The 19,870-nt window shown below is 40.5% G+C and overlaps 1 long non-coding RNA gene across 1 annotated transcript; it reads left to right on the forward strand.

The window, feature by feature from the left end:
* Positions 1-617: 617 nt before the first annotated feature.
* On the forward strand, positions 618-19,860 carry LOC137622346 (uncharacterized). Its single transcript, XR_011040442.1, has 3 exons — positions 618-724; positions 14,786-14,952; positions 19,756-19,860. It is a non-coding gene; the product is annotated as an uncharacterized lncRNA (long non-coding RNA).
* Positions 19,861-19,870: the final 10 nt, after the last annotated feature.

Here is a 19,870-nt window from a genome sequence, read left to right on the forward strand (position 1 = left end):
CATTTAGCAATGGCGCCCGTTTGTTTACGTCTCGAGTACCAAAAGTAGCCACGGACGAGATTAGCTGTGGAACGGGTCCCAGCTATTCTCCGCCTTTACACACCGAAGGTTAACTCTGTTCGGGGTGTAGATAGCTATGTGGCGCGTTAATACATGCGTCCCCTGTTGATATACGATGTCTTAAAAGGGAAACCTTTAGGATACTTGCTCCAGAAGTTAGAATTCTGCGATAACCTGTGGTTAAATTCTCTGGGAATATCTTAGTAGTTATTTACCCAAGGAAGCTACCAAAAAGGAACCTTCCATCAGGACGCCATGGCTTGAGCCCAAAAAAACAAATATTATGTGAAATACATATGTAAATGAAAATATGGTAAAACTAAACGCCTCCATTTGTTTGTTGTCCTTGGCCAATATTTCATTAGTAAAAAAAAAATCATATTACCTTAACAAGATTATTATTGGCTATAAAATTTTAAATGTAAAATTTAATAGAATTTGATATAGAAATTTAATGCATCTTAAGGCTTAAATAAACAAATGTTATGTGAAATAAATATGTAAATGAAAATATGGTCAAACTTAACTGATCCATTTGTCTGTTGTTCTTGGTGGACAAAAGGTAGTTGATCTGTTACGAAGAAATAATTAAGTTTTGCCTTTGTTTTCAGACTTTAATCAATCAATACACTCCCAATAAGGAAAACCTGCATTACTTAAGATTGTAAGTACATTCATAAAGTCTGTCATTGTTATGTTATGCTGTATGGGCTCAGCCAATTCATTAATTCACTCAAAGCCAGATGGCGTAGCAAATTGATAAAATTTCATAAGTAACCGTTAATCCTTTGGTGTATTTTCGTTATAATTCAACTATTTTGATGATGGTAACTGTCGGATAACTGTATTTTTCAAGTTATAACAAACAATTCTTCTTCCCTGAGAGGGGTTAACTACTATCAGTATTCTAGAAGTTTTATTCCAGCTGTGACCGAGTTGTGGAATGATCTTCCTAATCGGGTAGTTAAATCGGCAGAACTTTTTTGTTGAACAGGCTGACAAAAGGGTATTATTGTAGTGTATTACGGGGCATGTAACATAGGAAAAAAAACTACTTTTTCTTATAGAAAAAATTACGCTCTCTTCGAAAATGACGCCCGTTCCCGTCGCAAATGAATAGTTTCAGAAATATATATATATATATATATATATATATATATATATATATATATATATATATATATATATATATATATATATATATATATATATCTATCTATATCTATATCCTACGATAATGGGGGACCCCCAGTGGGAACTCAGGGTTTTGGCTGGGGAAACGAAATATAATCATATAACAAGCCTTTTCTTCTCTATACATTACATTTTTTGAATTTATAATAAAAGAAGGAAAATACAAAACGGTATAGCTGGATAAACTTTGGAGGCGCCGTTGCAAAGACTATGTCTCATGAAAAAATACAGTAACCAGTGTTGCCAACATCTAATGTAGATCAAATGTTAACGTATCATGCTAACATTAGTAGTGTTTTTCATTTAATTTTTCTCATTCTACTTGCCCGTTGTAGACGCTCTTGTACGTATGTTTGTACATAGCAGGTTTGACTTTCTGCGCAAAAACCCCGCCTCCCTGCGCAGACTTTTCCTCCACCAATAGGATTTCTTCTTCTCTAATCGTGAAATGTAACTATTCGTCTCTCTACCAGTTCTGTTCAAGTCTATTACTTGATTAGTTATGTAATACCCTCTTATACATATTATGTTTGACCCCAGTATTACTCGTTTTATTATCCGATACCTTATAAAATCACCTCATTTTATATAGGCTACCCATCAAATATTATTTATCATACATTCCATTTTCTGGGTCGATCTGTGGCGCTGGGTGAAAAGAGTCCTTCTTATATACCTTTTCTGATAAAACCTTCCAATTATACCAGAGAAAGATAAAAGCATGGAATGCTGAGGTTACAACCCTCGCGCGAGCACCTTTAGGGTGTCGTGTATAAAGCAAAGGCGCGTGAAATCCACTATTCACAGGTTGTCTTCCATTTAGTTAATTCCTTCGTCAAAGGGATGGGCCGATACAAAGGCCCTTGCCACCCACCAGCGCCACCCCACCCACGCCACGACGCGAGCGCCATCTGAACTACATCCTTCTTTTTGGAATTCAATGTGTTGAATTGTTTCGTTGTGCTCTCGGTCTTTTTTATCTATCGTGGATTTATTTTGTCATGTCCGAAGCTCCATCTTCACACATTCCAATGTTAAGTACCATAGTTTGTTTTGACAGTATTTTATTGTACCGGGCTTGTGTTTTATATCCAGTATAGTCTGTTTTATTATTTCCCGTCTGGCCTTTCATGGCGGCCATTGTTTGTTCACTTGCTTGGGAATTCATTTTTATCTGCCCGTTTAGTACTCTGTCACTTAGGTTCTTGGTTAAGTCCCTGGCCTTATGCCTTTAGAACCGTTATTATTTTTATTTTTATTTTTTTGTGTATTTATGCTCATGGTACTTTTTGCTAGTAAGTCCAGCCTACGATCGAGATAGCGATTTAGCTTTGTTTTTGTTTAGTAACCGCCCGAGGCGTTCGTCACTCGACTGTGCTATTTATTTTAAGTTTTAACGGATGCTATTCTTCGATCGTAGTGTTATATGGATGTACATTTTTATTTTATACGTTTATAATAGTGTTTTGTGATTTTTAGTCCTGTTTTTGTGTCCAAAAGAGCGAGAGATTGGGGTCCCCGTTTTCTGTTCGCAGTCACGAGTTACCCCTTTCTCTCGTTTTCTTTCTTAGCTCCAGTGGGGGAGCGGATTTCCCGTTTTCCGTTTTGTGCGTTCAGCGGGTTCTCCCTCCCTCACCTCTCCCCCTCTGGGTGGATGATAACTTACGAGTTATTTATTTTTCGTGACTTTTCAATTGTTAGCGTTATTTTGGTCCGTGTTCGTCCTCTCCCCGTTACGGCTCGGGAGTAGTTTATGAACGTTTTCCACTCCGCCTTGAGTTCTACTCCGGCTTGAGGGATTCTCAATGACTTTCGTTCTATTGTTATATTTATATATTGTTTACTACATGGGACGGGCTTCATATTGTTTAGATACGACCCTCCGGTGGCCCTTACTGCGGTCTCAGGCCACGGCCATATCCACAATAGCCATTGTTATTACAATTGTGTTTTTATTCACAATAATTATTCAGGACCTTTCTTCTCCCTCCGGCCTCACCGGAGTTTGTAAATACGCTTTGCTATGATCTAAGCCTTAGCCCATAGCTGCGGCTTGGCTTTTATATCTTCACAATTGAATTATTAGCCACAATTGAATTATTCAGAGTATCTCATTATCCTCCGGCGTCACCGGAGGTCGCCCATACACTTCACACTTATATTTGCCTTGCCTTTGGCTAAGACGGCATTATTCAGGACATCTCATTACGCTCCGGCTTCACCGGAGGTCGCCCATACACTTAACACTTATATTTGCCTTGCCTTTAGCTAAGGCTGGTGTTTATATTTATTTTAAGGGCATGTCACTGCTTCCCCGACCCTCGCAGGTCGGCAGATTGCTTTAAGTTATTTATCCTTATGTCATTATCAGACATTAGGTAAATTACAAATATACAAACATTTGGATATTATAGTGCCAACAAGGCGGAGTGGAAAACGTTCATAAACTACTCCCGAGCCGTAACGGGGAGAGGACGAACACGGACCAAAATAACGCTAACAATTGAAAAGTCACGAAAAATAAATAACTCGTAAGTTATCATCCACCCAGAGGGGGAGAGGTGAGGGAGGGAGAACCCGCTGAACGCACAAAACGGAAAACGGGAAATCCGCTCCCCCACTGGAGCTAAGAAAGAAAACGAGAGAAAGGGGTAACTCGTGACTGCGAACAGAAAACGGGGACCCCAATCTCTCGCTCTCTTGGACACAAAAACAGGACTAAAAATCACAAAACACTATTATAAACGTATAAAATAAAAATGTACATCCATATAACACTACGATCGAAGAATAGCATCCGTTAAAACTTAAAATAAATAGCACAGTCGAGTGACGAACGCCTCGGGCGGTTACTAAACAAAAACAAAGCTAAATCGCTATCTCGATCGTAGGCTGGACTTACTAGCAAAAAGTACCATGAGCATAAATACACAAAAAAATAAAAATAAAAATAATAACGGTTCTAAAGGCATAAGGCCAGGGACTTAACCAAGAACCTAAGTGACAGAGTACTAAACGGGCAGATAAAAATGAATTCCCAAGCAAGTGAACAAACAATGGCCGCCATGAAAGGCCAGACGGGAAATAATAAAACAGACTATACTGGATATAAAACACAAGCCCGGTACAATAAAATACTGTCAAAACAAACTATGGTACTTAACATTGGAATGTGTGAAGATGGAGCTTCGGACATGACAAAATAAATCCACGATAGATAAAAAAGACCGAGAGCACAACGAAACAATTCAACACATTGAATTCCAAAAAGAAGGATGTTGTTCAGATGGCGCTCGCGTCGTGGCGTGGGTGGTGTGGCGCTGGTGGTTGGCAAGGGCCTTTGTATCGGCCCATCCCTTTGACGAAGGAATTAACTAAATGGAAGACAACCTGTGAATAGTGGATTTCACGCGCCTTTGCTTTATACACGACACCCTAAAGGTGCTCGCGCGAGGGTTGTAACCTCAGCATTCCATGCTTTTATCTTTCTCTGGTATAATTGGAAGGTTTTATCAGAAAAGGTATATAAGAAGGACTCTTTTCACCGGGCGCCACAGGTCTCTCCCCAGAAATAGATTTTTCCTTCGTCAAAATCCCTTTTATTGGTTAAGTTGTCGTTATTCTTCGTTTTTGGTTATTACAATGACTAAAAATTAAAAAGAAAAAGGAAAAATAAAAATAAAATAAAAACAATCAGTTTTATTTTACTTTCCTTATATTATTGTGTGATGTTAGCTTTTATTATGTAACCTTGAGTGAGAACATAAGGTGCTCGTTTATTAGCTCGAGTAAGGGAGGTGATTTTCCCGTTCTCCGTTTTTATACGTTCACGAGTTATTCAGGCCTCCTCTTATTATCAGAGTTGATGATAGTACGTTTAATGTTATACACGTTTTATTGATGTGGTTACTGTTAATATAGCTAACACTATTAGTAGGAACGTTGGTGTATGAGTCATTAATTGGGTTCGATTTATACCGACACCCTTAGCTCCGCCTTGAGTTATGTTTAGCTCCGCCTTGAGTTATACGCCGCTATAATGGATACTCATTGGGTGAGAACTAGTCAGATATTTGGAGTGCAACGGTGAAATCCGGCACTCAGACTCCGGCTGAGACCTTTTTGCACACGAACCTTTGTCATGTTTGATCTCAATTACACCTTTCCGGCCCCTTTTTTCATCGAATCTCCGGCTACGCTGGAGATAACTCAAACATTCATTGAGGTTAATGTTATCGTACCGGTGACGGTCACGATCTCACGGGGACTAGCCTTTGCTACCGGATCTCCCATACAAACAGAGATCAAGCAGACGTCCAGAACCGGAGTTAACAATGTGATACCGATGAGGATTTCACAGTTTCATTATTACGGTTTCTTTTTCATCGAATCTCCGGCTTAACCGGATATCGTACAGGCGATCAGCATTGAGGTTAATATTAGATTTCCTCTGGTTCACGTTGTCACTATGACGGACCTTTGTTTGTACCGGGGATGGTTACCGGAGATCCGGTACAGTCGGAGATCACTCAGACCACGGGTGGCCAATCTTTTGTTTTACCTGTGTAAAAAAAAAAAAAAAAAAAAAAAAAAAAAAAAAAAAAAAAAAAAAAATTATTTATGAACGTAACTATGCCTATATTTATGCATGTATTTAATTCTAACTATGTATAAATATGGATAAATATCCATACAACATCGTGTTCAAATAGAATTAAATTAATTATGCCTATATTTATGCATGTATTTAATTCTAACTATGTATAAATATGGATAAATATCCATACAACATCGTGTTCAAATAGAATTAAAATAATTATGCCTATATTTATGCATGTATTTAATTCTAACTATGTATAAATATGGATAAATATCCATACAACATCGTGTTCAAATAGAATTAAATTAATTATGCCTATATTTATGCATGTATTTAATTCTAACTATGTATAAATATGGATAAATATCCATACAACATCGTGTTCAAATAGAATTAAAATAATTATGCCTATATTTATGCATGTATTTAATTCTAACTATGTATAAATATGGATAAATATCCATACAACATCGTGTTCAAATAGAATTAAATTAATTATGCCTATATTTATGCATATTCAATCCTAACTGTCTAAATATGGCTAAATATCCATACAACATAGTGTTCAAATAGAAATACATTAATTATGCCTATATTTATGCATAGTCAATTCTAACTATGTCTAGATATGGATAAATATCCATACAACATAGTGTTCAGATAGAAATAAATTTCCACCCAGTGGCGAATGCGCCAACAGTGTCACATTTCATGAATGCAAGTGTCGCACTATACCCCAGAAGATAATACATTAAATAACTTGTCTTTAAAATGGCTTTTTAAGAGTATACAGCTGATCCCAGCCTGTGAATAGGATCGCTAACCAAAGTTCAAGGAACATCCAGACTTATGTCCCCTTTGTGTTACAGAAGGTTCGCCTGCATGGTTCCCATCAGGATGATGATGATTCTCTCTGGCCTGCAAAGAGAGGCTCTCCACCCTTGGGTATCGAAGTTGGGAAGGAATGCTCCATCTAGAGGTCCCTATCTCCTCGGAGTGTCCTCTCTAAGGTTGGACAACGACCCCATGGACGGGCAGGTATGTGGAGATGAGTTTTGAGCCTTCAGCTTTGCAATTACCTACGTCACCGACCTAGGACCATTAAAGGATCCTAATGTTCATGTTACCCTGCATAGACTGTGACGGCTAAAAGCAACACATTCTAAGGAAATCCAAGGGGCTATGACGAGCTCTAAGGTAGGGTGGTGAGTCAGTGCCGTTCAGGAACTCGGATATAGGTGGTACCATAAATCTGGAGGGCATAGACGTCCTCCCTCTGGGGGACCTAGATTTTACTCCCAGGTACTAGAATTCCCATTCAACGGATTCGTTCGTTTGAAAGAGATTGCCTTGGTTAGCTTAGACAAGGTACCGAAGGTAACGGTATTATTTCCTAAAGGGCAGGCCCGATCTGTCTGGACCAGGATGTTGTCAGCCTGGGGGGTACGATAATTCCAGGCTCTGCCCTTCCAGTTCGACCTACACGTTTGTTGGTCTGATCGGGTCAGTTGTGGGAAGTACGTTCTGTCTGAGACCTCTATCAGACAGGAATTGATAGTCGGTTTCCCACTCGTCATCACAGCCTTCCTCTGGTTCGACGATTTTGTATCTGACCCCCCATCATCAGGTGGTCTACCTCACTGATTCCCCAGGTACACAGTCCAACTCCGTTGGGATGTTTTGCCTGCATGCAGCCCTAGATCCGAACCCTCAGGCTCCTTTCATGGACACCAGAGAGGAAGCTACAGGAGTAGAAGACAGTCCCGACATCAAGGCGGACCTAGGAAAAAGGGGGCTCGGAGAAGGGAAGGACCTAGATTCACTCCCTCACAACGCGGTGGTCCTGGTAGAGGGAAGACTTTACCACTTTCGTGACCATTGGACTCGGTCTGTGGGATCATAGCATAGTCTCTAACGGTTTGAGATGAAAATGGCCTCAAGGTCCTCCTCCTCCACCAGTGACCTTCTCCCAGAAATACACTCCCGTCCTGAAAGAGTACACCACAGGGTTACTCAAGAAAAAGCAATCAAACGACTATCTCTTAGGTATGGACCTTACTTCCCCGTGGGACCGTCACCACCTCTGTCGATCTTACCGACCGCTATTAGCTTGCGCCTATAGCTCGAAACTTCTCTTCTTATCTGGGTTTCCACCTAAGCAGGAAAGCCTTTGTGTTCAAGACATGCCCTTCGGCCTCAACATTGATCCCAGGATATTCACGAAACTGGGAGAGGCAGTGTTAGAACAACTCAGTAACCAAGAGATACAGATCATTGCTTATCTGGCCGGTTGGCTCATTTGGGCCCGGCCGGCCATAGAAGGTAACAGAGCTACGAAGGAATTTCTTCGATCGCTCGACAACCTGTGATTTCGGGTCAATCTCCATAAGTCTCGACTGCGACCATCAGGCCACTTAGAATGGTTAGCCATTCAGTGGGACCTTTCGAAGCACACGTTGTCTCTCCCTTCCAAAAGTAAGAGGAATAGGTTCCAAGCTCAAGAATTTCTCAAGCACAAACAGGTGTCCAAAGAGCCTAGAAAGTATCCTCGGCCTTTCCCAATTCACTTCAGTAACAGATCTCCTAATAAAAGCCAAACTCAAGACATCAATCGATTTTGGAGAAAGAGAGCTACAGTACCTATAAGAAGACAAGGTCTCGAAGATCCCCTCTGTCGGGAAAATGAGACTACGTCCATGGTCCGAACCGAAGAACCTCTCCAAAGCGGTTCCTCTACAATTCCCACCTCCACAAGTGACATTCCATTCAGCCGTGTCTCTAAGTGGATGGGGGGATTTCTCCGAACATCAGATGTTTCAGGTTCTTGGTCACTAGCCATGAAACAGTCCCATATCAATGTTCTCGAAGCCATGGCAGTGTTCTTGACCCTGAAGAGAGAGACTCCTCCGAGGTCGACCCACATCAGAGTAGTGTCAGACAGCACAGACGAGGTACACTACGGAAACAGGTGAGGATCCAAGTCACCCAACCTGAATCAGATCCTGGTCACTTTCTTCGCCTGGGCAACAGAAAAGAACTGGTTCCTGTCAGCACCTCACCTAGCGGGAGGCCAGGATGTGAGAACGGGCTCACTATCCAGGACGAGTTCCCTGGAGTCAGAATTTCACTCCGGTGGATACTCAGGTTCGTTCCAGGCATCCAGGTAGATCTATTCACATCTCAGATCAATCACAAACTTCCTTGTTATGTGACCCCAATCCTGGACTCTCGGGCTCATGCCATGGACGCATTACCCCGGGATTGGAATCATTAGAGGAAGATTTCCCTATCTCTCCCAGTGAATCTTCTAAAAACTTTAACACCGACTGCGCTCCTTCCGGGGTGCAGTGGTTTTAGTACCACCTCACTGCCCAAGAACAGTTGGTTTCCTCTCCTCCTCGAGTGGAAACTCCGTCCCATCCGGATTCCGTTCCTCAAACTGACCCGAGTATTCCAAACTCACTGTGTCAGATTACTCAAGGATGTCCAAAACCCTAACTTTGTGGACTACAGGAAGTTGGCAGCTCGTAGAGACTCGAACATTGAACCGGAAAACGATTTCTTACTCGAATCAGTCAAAAGGGACTCGACAATTCGCCAATATGATTCGGCCGTTAACCCCCAAAATAGGTGGTCCCCTTGGAAAGTTATTCCTCTTCTCCAAGATATTTTTCTATGTCCGGTCACCACTCTCAGGGCCTTTTTAGCCACGACTGCTACCCGATCGTCTGGCCCCTTGTTTATCAGGGAACAAGGAGGTACCATTCCCATACGTGGTATTAGGCTATAGATCCTATACTTCGTTTGACAAGCCAATCCGGGATCATTTCCCCCAGAAGATGGACTTTGATGACCTTTTAAAGTTCACGGGTTGGGAATCTCCTATGGTCTTCAAACGCCACTATCTAATGAACTTACAGGCTCTTAAATACCCAACAGTTGCAGCTGGGAGCCGTATCTCTCCCCAGTGATCTTTTGTTCTTCCTTTCATCCATCTCTTTTCTTCTCCCTCCTACCCGCCACTCGCACCACGACGCCGCTTCCTTGGTGGTTCGTTAGCCCTAAGTTTATTACATATTAGGTTATGTTTGTAACTATTATTGATTACCGTTGTTACAGGGTTGGGATATTCTTAGCCATGTCAGTTTTGTAGCATGTTTCCTCTGATACTCGGAGGCTTCCCTGTTATCATGTTTGTTTACCTTAATTATTTATGATTTTCTTTACATGGTGTTGTTTCTCTCCCCTCTTTAAATTAGTTATTGTTGGGCTTGGAAGACATTCTCTGGTACATTTTCACCCAGCGCCACAGATCGACCCAGAAAAGGGATTTTGACGAAGGAAAAATCTATTTGTGGGGAGAGACCTGTGGCGCCCGGTGAAACCCTTCCCCTTTATTTTACACAATCCCACCCTTTCCTTTCCAAGCCATCATGGCCAATACAGAAGGATGTTGTTCAGATGGCGCTCGCGTCGTGGCGTGGGTGGGGTGGCGCTGGTGGTTGGCAAGGGCCTTTGTATCGGCCCATCCCTTTGACGAAGGAATTAACTAAATGGAAGACAACCTGTGAATAGTGGATTTCACGCGCCTTTGCTTTATACACGACACCCTAAAGGTGCTCGCGCGAGGGTTGTAACCTCAGCATTCCATGCTTTTATCTTTCTCTGGTATAATTGGAAGGTTTTATCAGAAAAGGTATATAAGAAGGACTTTTCACCGGGCGCCACAGGTCTCTCCCCAGAAATAGATTTTTCCTTCGTCAAAATCCCTTTTATCTTCATATATTACTTTTATACATTTTGTTATTACCTTGTCACTCCCAGATTTCACATAAATACTTGCTCTGGACAAGTTTCCCATTCTGTTCATTCATGTTTACTCTCTAGACTCCATTGCTTCTCTGTTAACCAATCACGAACCCATACGTATGTAAAGTTTGCACAGGGGGGGTTAATTTTTCCCTGTTGGAGCCCTTGGGCTTATAGCATCTTGCTTTTCCAACTAGGGTTGTAGCTTAGCTAGTAATAATAATAATAATAATAATAATAATAATGATGATGACGATAAGGATAAGGATAATAAAATGTAGATGATGATGATGATATTATCAGCCCACCATCATTTAAAATTTTTCTGGAAGCGGGGGCAGAGACACTTCAGCGAAGCGATCCTAATCAGCTGTGGTTTTTTTTATATTTTTGTTTATTGAGTGTGCTTTTTGAAGCTACATAAAGAAGGCAATTCAACCAAAACCATGTATTCTCACTATGGTTCCTTTATCTCGCCATCATTGGCGCTTAAGTATATAAATACTGTAGACTAGACATACAAGGATCATGAAGCAAAATATTTCAGAGAAATTTAATATATTTATGAGTGCACATTTGAGAAGAAAACATGGTAATTTTTCTTTATCTTTACATTTTATTGAAAACATATTTTATAAATCAAACTATAGAACCACTGGCTGACAATGCCAGACATTAATGAAAATTATGAAACAACCGCATCATAACCGTAATGGGATTTTTATTAAGATTATTAAATAAGAATAGCAATTTGATAATTTGAGTTCCAATGAAAATAGAATAACATAAAAGTAATACTGTTAATAACTTGAGTACCATAATGCAAATAAAATTATATAAATTTTTGGATCATATTCTTGAATAGAATTACAGTACTCCAATGGATACCGGCGGTGTCTCGTGCAAACAGTCATTCACTATCTCTTCTAAATCAAATGACTACTATATGTTTTTCTGTGGCCATCAACAACAAATAAAATGGCCAGCCATCTTCAGTTGTAATTTGAAAATAGTTCTTCACATGTTTTAATATAAAAAGAAAAATCGCTTGTTACTAGCAGTAGTGACTGGAATGGTTAAGATTTTAAGGATAGCTAGCAACACGGCAACTGGTAAGGTATTTAGAGCAGAGTGCACATTGAATAGGTCCTTTGGTTTCTTTTGTTCTAAGAATACCTTTTTAGAATGAATCTGTGAAACCAAGAGGACTGAATCAATGTGTGCACTGTAGTACAGTACTTTGCAAACAGTTAGCTTTTCCTCATCAAAGAACTACTTTGACAGTTAAATGAAGAGAGAGATTGAAATAACGGATCTTGACATAGGGAAAATCTATTTTTAAGTGAGATAGCCATGTCGTCCTGATGGAAGTTCCTCAAATGCAGCTTTCTACTTGGGATATTTCTGCGAGTGATATACCAGACACTTTTACCTGTAGAGATATCACAGAGTTCTTACCTCTGGAGCAAATATCCCAAGAGATATTGTGTAAACATCAGGGACATGTTTAAAACAAGCCACGGCTATCCTTCCCCGAATAGAGCTAACCTTGTCTCGAAGGATATGGGATAGGATTGGATATGTGGGCGAGAGAGCCGTTACAAGTTCCGATCCCAGTGTGTTACAACTAACAGGTTTCCTGTAAAACCATTCCAGGAGCAAGCATCGCATGAGACAGTCTCACTCTGAGAATTGGGAGGGGATGAAAAGTAACAGGCGGGTTCATCAGGACGACATGGCTATCTCACCGAAAAATACTTTTCCTATGTCAAAATCGTTTTTTTGGGCTTGAGCCTTGTCGTCCTGATGGAAGTCTACCAGAGAATTGATATTCTCAGTTATGGCCAGATGAAGTTTTCAACCCATTTGAGTGTCTAGAATTCTCACTAATTATATAAGGACAAGGTCCCAAGATAAGTAGTGTGACAGGAAAAGGTATGTCTACACTTTCACGTAGCAGTTGGGACGATAGTCCCAAGCTATGAACACAAGTGAGTTGATTGTAAATCACTTAGGAGCAAAGAAATTTAATTGCACAGTCCCACTCACTGTGAATAAAATCTTTGTCCCCAGTAGACTATAAGACCGAAGTTCGTAAAAGAAAGGTAAAAAATAGAGGTACACTGCTTTTATTGTGAACAGTAGGTCCATATAAAGGAAATGCAAAGATCTAAAGTTGTCCATTTATTTCCAAAAATCCATAACTGTACAATAATTGGTGCAACAATATGTACATTAAATATGTGTAGAAAACAGAATTTTTCAACCCCAGAGTTATGTATCAGAGTAATATAACAATAATATTCATAAAATAAGAGGAGAATATCACTTTTGACTCTATACTATATATATAGATTAGCACACATTGCAAATAAGAATATTATTCTACTTTCACGGGGCAGACTGAAAAGTCCCAATTATACAGTCCGTGAGAGTCCATGCTTAACACTGTAGAAGCTGGTTTAATCACACTACCAGCAGCCACCGCAAAGTGTTTAATCTCTTCCAATTGATGAAAGTAATGTTTGAAAAAAAAAAATACTTGAAGATTTCCATCCTGTGTAAGCTTGTAAGCCATCATAGGATATGTATTGGAAAAAATTAAGGAAGAGATAACTTTCTTAGGGTCATGACCCGATGGAGGGTCAGCCCTTCTGATGAAATAGTTGAGTTTGGACCTTAGCTGTTTCAAAGAAAGATGAGATCCTGATGTTTCCCCTTTTAAAAAGATGTCCACCTTCAAAGGCCCAACTCTTCAACAAGTAGGCCTTAAGGTGTATCGCAGGGCACAGAGAAGGATCCTCCTTTAGTGGAGCGATAGCCATGTCATCCTGATGGAATTGCCCGTTACTTTTCACCCCCTCCCAATTGTCAGTGTGAGGCCTCACATCATGCGATGGCTGCTCCTGGAATGGTTTTACAGGAAACGTGTTTGTAGTATCACACTGGGATTGGATATTATAAGTATCCAATCCTATCCCACATCCTTCGAGACAAGGTTAACTCTATTCGGGGAAGGATAGCCGTGGCTTGTTTTAAACACGTCCCTGTTGTATACACAATATCTCAGGATACTCGCTCCAGGGTTAAAGAACCCTGTGATACTTCTTAGGTTAAATTCTCTGATATATCACTCTCAGAAATATCCCAAGTAGAAAGCTGCCTTTGAGGAACTTACATCAAGACGACATGGCTATCTCACCCAAAAGTAGATTTTTCCTATGTCAAAATCCGTTCTATAACTTGGAATATTCTTACTTGGAGATTTATATGCTATCTCTCACAACCACATAGGTTGCTCAGGCTGCTATAATACTCACATTGTATTTGTTACTGTTCTTAAAAATTTTTTCCTTGATTCCTTTCCTCCTGCTTTTCCAACTAGGGTTGTAGCTTACCAAGTAATAATAGTAATAATAATTTGTAAAATGTAAACAAAAGAGTGAAATAAATATTTCAGGGGAAGAGGATGGCCATATTTTGTGGGATTTTTCGTGAACCTATTATGCATCCTAGAGAATAGTACACAGAGAAGAAAAGGTTAATATTACCATTATTTATCGATTTTGTCAGAAAATTTCCCCCACCCAAAACCTTGGTTCTCACTGGGTGACCCCATTACAGTAGAATATATTAGGGTATATCTTATTAACTTTATTTACGATGGAAATAAAGGTCATTTTTGAAGAAAACAGTTTTTCTATATAAAACTGCATTCCTTTATTAGTCAAACTTTTTCAGTGTTTTACTAAAATAGTACAGCAGTCTCAAATGACAACATGTTTGTAGGCATTTAGGTTCGACTGTACTGCAGTATGCTATTCTTTTGCTATTTACATATTAAAAAGTTGGTTCATGTCTTGTTGTCTGTAAACGTATTCCCAGAAGGTAATACCAAGAGGTCGCTTTATTGGATGCACTGAAGGCAATGCATAACTCTTTGCACCTTGACACCAGATTGTCTAATTCATAAATCATAATAATGTACATAGTATATATAATATAGATTATAAAACTGAGTTTCTGTAAAAGATAAATTTTGGTGGAGGACATTTAGCTAGGTTGTATAAAAGTTAAGCAAATTGTCATGCTTTAAGGTAGTAATATTTCATGTTTTCGCAGGTACATGTTAGCAGCAAGTATTAAAAAATAAAATATGATAAATGGAGGACCTCTGTATTTGAAAATCCTGGTCTTGAAAGATTAGCCTTGGAAGATTCAATGAAACTGAAACTACCAATTGAGAAGGATTGATTTTGCCACCAAGCTAGATGAACTGAATAAGGAAGGTGAGAAAAGTTTTGAGAAGTTTTCATTTTTATAAGGGAAAGGGTAGGTTGAGGTTTTTTTTTTTATCTTATAGCAAAAGAAAATTTTGTAGAGATTGGATAGGTGCTGTACATATCCAAATTATTAATTTGTTTCTACAGAAAATACGAACCATCATGCTTTAGGTAGGGAATATTTTTTCTAGCGTAAGCTGGACAGCCATTTAATTGTTTTAATGAGTGAAACGACAGGTAGGATCAAGGGTGAGGACCCCCTGTCCCCCTACCTGTCAACATCTCTTCATCAAGTACATCGTACTGATGGGCCCTTGATTGAACTACAGTACTGTATTCATTTCATTTTTCAGGAAGGGATTGCCAACTGTTGATCATAATGTGAAGTAATATACTGTACTCGTATGTGGGAGAATAGACTTGGCATCCAGCTTTTAAGCTGGCTATAGATCCATACTCTCTGTGCTCTTGTTAGGCACATGAATGTTCACAGTCACCCCTGTGTGCCAAGTGTAGGTTGTGACATCCTGAACCGTGTCAGGTGAATGCTTTGAGGTGGGGAGTTAGATTTGCTTTTTCCTTCCACTCAGTAGGTGTCTTCTAATGCATCTTGTGCATAACACCCCTGGCTTGGTCCCTAGGGAGTATGCGGCAGGAGCAAGGGGCCTTCAGAGCTATGTCAGCCTACGGGCTTTCAGATTTTGATGGCCTGCAGTGTTCACTGCAGGCCATCAGAGGTTGGTTGGAGGCTCTTTTCCGTTTGTGCTATTGCTGACAAAAAGTGTGACTCAAGTTAGGTTTTTGGCCTCCTTGTCTTTCCGCTAGGCACCCCCGTGTCAGTGTTTCCCTTGGGGATGCAAGTGGTGAACAGTGGTTCCCTCTCCCTGGGTTAGGGCAGCCCCAGGTCCTGTGCCTGAGGGGTCTGGCGCTTCCGCATCCCCTGCAGGTGTATTACCCATCCCCCATGACAGTGTTTCCAAAGTTTGTGGTTCCTATTGGAGCAATCCCTGTGGTTTCTCACCTTGGGAGTGTTGTTGTCTGGATCTCTTAGGCTTTGAAACCTCTGCTTGCTGAGCTTGGGGTGAGGATTGGAAAGTGGCAGACCCTTACACGTTTTTCGTCATCCAACTTTTCTTCATCATTGTCCTTTTCTGCTTCAGACTATGTTCACACTTGTTCAAATAAGTAGAGAAAATATTCCAGTATGCTGTAATCGTAGGAGGGGCTCCTTTTGATATTACCTCGCTTAGGGAAGGTGAACAGCAACAGAGGGGATCCTGGCCTTAAGGAGAGGGAGCCATGGACCTGCATTTTGGTCCCCTGGGTCATGGCCCATGTGTTACAGATCTGTGTCCATACCCAATGGGCTGATGCACAGGGCTATTGCCATGGCAGACACCAAGTGGGATAGGTGTAGCATCCTCCCCAAAGCCAATGTATGGGGTGGGTCCCCAGACCCCATGCTGCAGCCCTGAGCCTCTTCTCCCCATGCCCATGGCTCAGTTCCTCGGCTACCCTGGTTGCCAGATGTTGGCCTTGTTTCGGTTCCTAGGGCTGTGACACCATATCACAGTTCCCTTCCTCGGCGTCATGGTTTGGGTCCCCAGCTACCCCTGTATCAAGGCTGGTCAGGTCTTTGTCCTTCCATGGTTTTGCCTCTCTCAGGACTGGAGCAGCAACTGTGTCATAGCCCTGAGACTCAGGGCACCCGGTGCTGCGGCTTGAGTTTCCATGTAGCCGGGATTGATTGGTGGCTGTTTGTGCGAGGGCCATATTCCTGTGTCATGGCCCACCAGCGTAGTCTCAATCTTACCTGTTGGCTAAATGAGAAAGCCTTACAGGAGAGTCCCATTTGACTCTTGGGCTCCTAACATGCAACTTTGTTCAGATTTGATGAAAAAGAAGAGGAGCGTACGCCTGAACACGTTTGGTTCAGCAGTGTTCAGAAAAAACATATACTCTTTGAATTCATGAGACTAGCAGCTTTTCTAGCGCTGCAGGCATTCAAAGAATGTTGAGGAGGCATCTGGTGGGTTGTTGCAATAACACCAATGTAGTGGCTTACATCAAGCTCTGCGAGCTGACGAAGCAATTACATTTTTGGATGGCATTTCATGGCGTAGAATTTTCAGCAAAATACATTCTGGGCATGATGAATGAACTAAAACACTTAGTTGCCAAGTAAGAGTAGTCCCTACTTCCCAGTGTAGCAGAAAGGTTTCTGGTTTGTTGGGTTCTGCAGGGATTGACCTTCGTCATTCAGCACAACAGAAAGCTCAGTGTGTTTTATCACCCAGTCCAGTCCTCTGGGCTACGTTCAAAGTAGTGTTCCCATTCCTGTGATCTCTAATCCACCAGAATGGCATTACACCGTGAACCGGGTAAACTACGGGAACTTGCCTTGCTGAGATCCCAAGAGAACTAACTTGGGCCTCACTCTCTCAGGGAAAGTAGGCCATCCTCTACAATTGATATTGTTTAAGGGATTCTTCTCTGGTCGGATCATCTCTAGACCAGATCAGAGATTTCCTAAACTTCATTGCTGAGAGAAGCTCCTCTCAATCATTGCTGTCAAGGCTACTGTTATGACAGGAGTATGGTTTTTGACGGAAGTGGGTAGACTTCCCCTACTCATGAGATTAGCTTGGAGCAGCCTTGCTGATCTTTGTACCTCACTTCAGTCTTTGAGAATGCTTCAGTCTGCTGATTTCTTAGTAGCTAAGAGTTTAGGTGAATACATGAGCTGCCTTAGTCTCCCACTCTTGAGAGGTGGAAGGAGCTCCTAGTTTGGTGCCAAGACACATGAGCAAACTCGAAACATGACATGGCATGACCCCAGGTTTGAGCCTTATCCATTCTCTGTACATGAAGCGTTGAATTCCACAAAAGTGCTTTTTTATCGCGTTAGGGCTTTGCATTGCTATCTGAAGAAGACCCAACACCTCAGATCCGAGTGTCAGCGACTCTTCCTTAGCACAGCACTTTAGAACACACTATTGTGGACTTCACGAGTCAGTCTTTAATACATACGTCGTGAGATATTCAAGGTAGCAGCTAGGACTGGAACTCTCAATGTCGGCAGTAGTCCTGCCCTTGTCCTAAAGTGAAATCTTGCACTTGGTCAGGTGCTAAAGGTTTGGGTGTGCATGCTCTTACGGCCTTTATTCTATACAAGTACATAAAAGTCCTTTGACCCCTTTGTGCTTCGTCTTGTGTTGTCAGCTTAAGGTGTGGTATAATAAAATGATATTACATACGGGATGGTAAGCATCTTCTCTATATTAATAGATGTGGAAAGGAGGCAAAGTGACTGATTCTTCTCCTTTATTCTTTCTGCAACTCTCTTAGAGTGGGAAAGCATTACTCGCTAAATCTTACTTGGTGAAATACACCTCCAAGATCCATTCTTCACTTGATACTGGTAAACTAAAGTTCCAAGCTCCATTCTTTAGAACCTAGAGACGTTTTCTTCCATCCTCTCTCGATGAGGATGGGATATATACTTACCCATAGATCATCTTATGCCAAGTACATTACTTCATACTGCTATCCCCTTTGAGGGAAGGGATTCCTCTTGGACCACAACAATTTTCTTGGAGAGTCCATGTATTATTGGCCTATTCATCCAAACAATAGATAGATAGGAGGTTGCTAGAGTCATCTCCTTAGGCCAACCTGTTTGGGTCTAGGAGATTTCAGAATTACCAAATGGCGAGTATTCCGATTTTGAAAGATGAAAGGTTTTTTATTTCACGTAGGAACAAGTCCCAAATTTTAAAACAAAATTGAATTTTTCTTAGCTATACGAACGAGTCATTTTTGTTAAACTTCCCTCCTCAACTATCCCTCTCAGGCCTGAGCCGAAACATTTTACCAGGTTGTAAGGGGCAGGGCTCCTCGCCATCACTTCAACCTGTTGCACAACTTTCTCCTGTAACTATTAAGCGGCCATCCAGCTCTGCCGAAATAATTTATCCTACCTAAAGGATTCAGGTTTGTATAACAAGAACAATGAAATTACTTCAGAAAATGTTAAGTACATAAATTTCATTTGATGCTAAAGTTTCAACATTAATACAGTGTAATAGAAATATGAAATCTGCAAATTCAAGACTCCTTATCTAATATTGTACTCTTAAAAAAGCATGATCATATTAAACTCTCGCTTGTTTTGTGCAACAATTTTAATTTTTTTGAGATTTGTAACTTTGGTTAGCCAAGTTAATGTAATATGGTTTATTTTACAAACTTCATGATTTTTATTAGCGCAACCAGAAATTTTATTTACACAATAGTCTCCCATTTTGGGGCATCTAATCCTTTTATTTTGTAATCCAGAGGTCTAGTTCTAGGATTTCCATTACCTATCCAAAGGATTTCTTGATATGGACATTTATTTGGCAGTGTAAAAGGATTTACATTTCATTTTTTAAGGGAAAAAATCCTAGTTGGTATCCCCAAGGATGATGATATAAATCATAAAGGAGCGGTACAGCAGTTTTATGTTTTTATATTATACCTCATTATTGAATTTGTGTATCATCAATAAGACTATTTATTGTTGGTTTAGGGAGGTTAAACCTTAAACCCCAAAAGGTGGATGTCAACATCCTTCCAGTAACGCCAATACTTGATTTAATGCGAGGGAGAGTATGCAATGCTGTACTTTTCCACTGAATTAATACACTTAAAACAGTACTGGGTTTAAAAAGAAACTTTAATTTGTTAAGCAAGATGAAACAGTAATTTTTATTCAACCGATAATTTACATTATGCATATGAATTAGATTGTTACTATTTGATTTGCAGATGAAAATGCAATGTTGACTATATTGCATATCTAATACTTGGAATAGGAAATTTGACACTGGAAAACAAGGAGTGGTGGTGCGAATGCCTAAACACAACAGGTAAGTGTGAATAA

Source organism: Palaemon carinicauda, chromosome 29, assembly GCF_036898095.1.
Source record: "Palaemon carinicauda isolate YSFRI2023 chromosome 29, ASM3689809v2, whole genome shotgun sequence".
In the NCBI taxonomy this organism is placed as follows: Eukaryota; Metazoa; Arthropoda; class Malacostraca; order Decapoda; family Palaemonidae; genus Palaemon; species Palaemon carinicauda.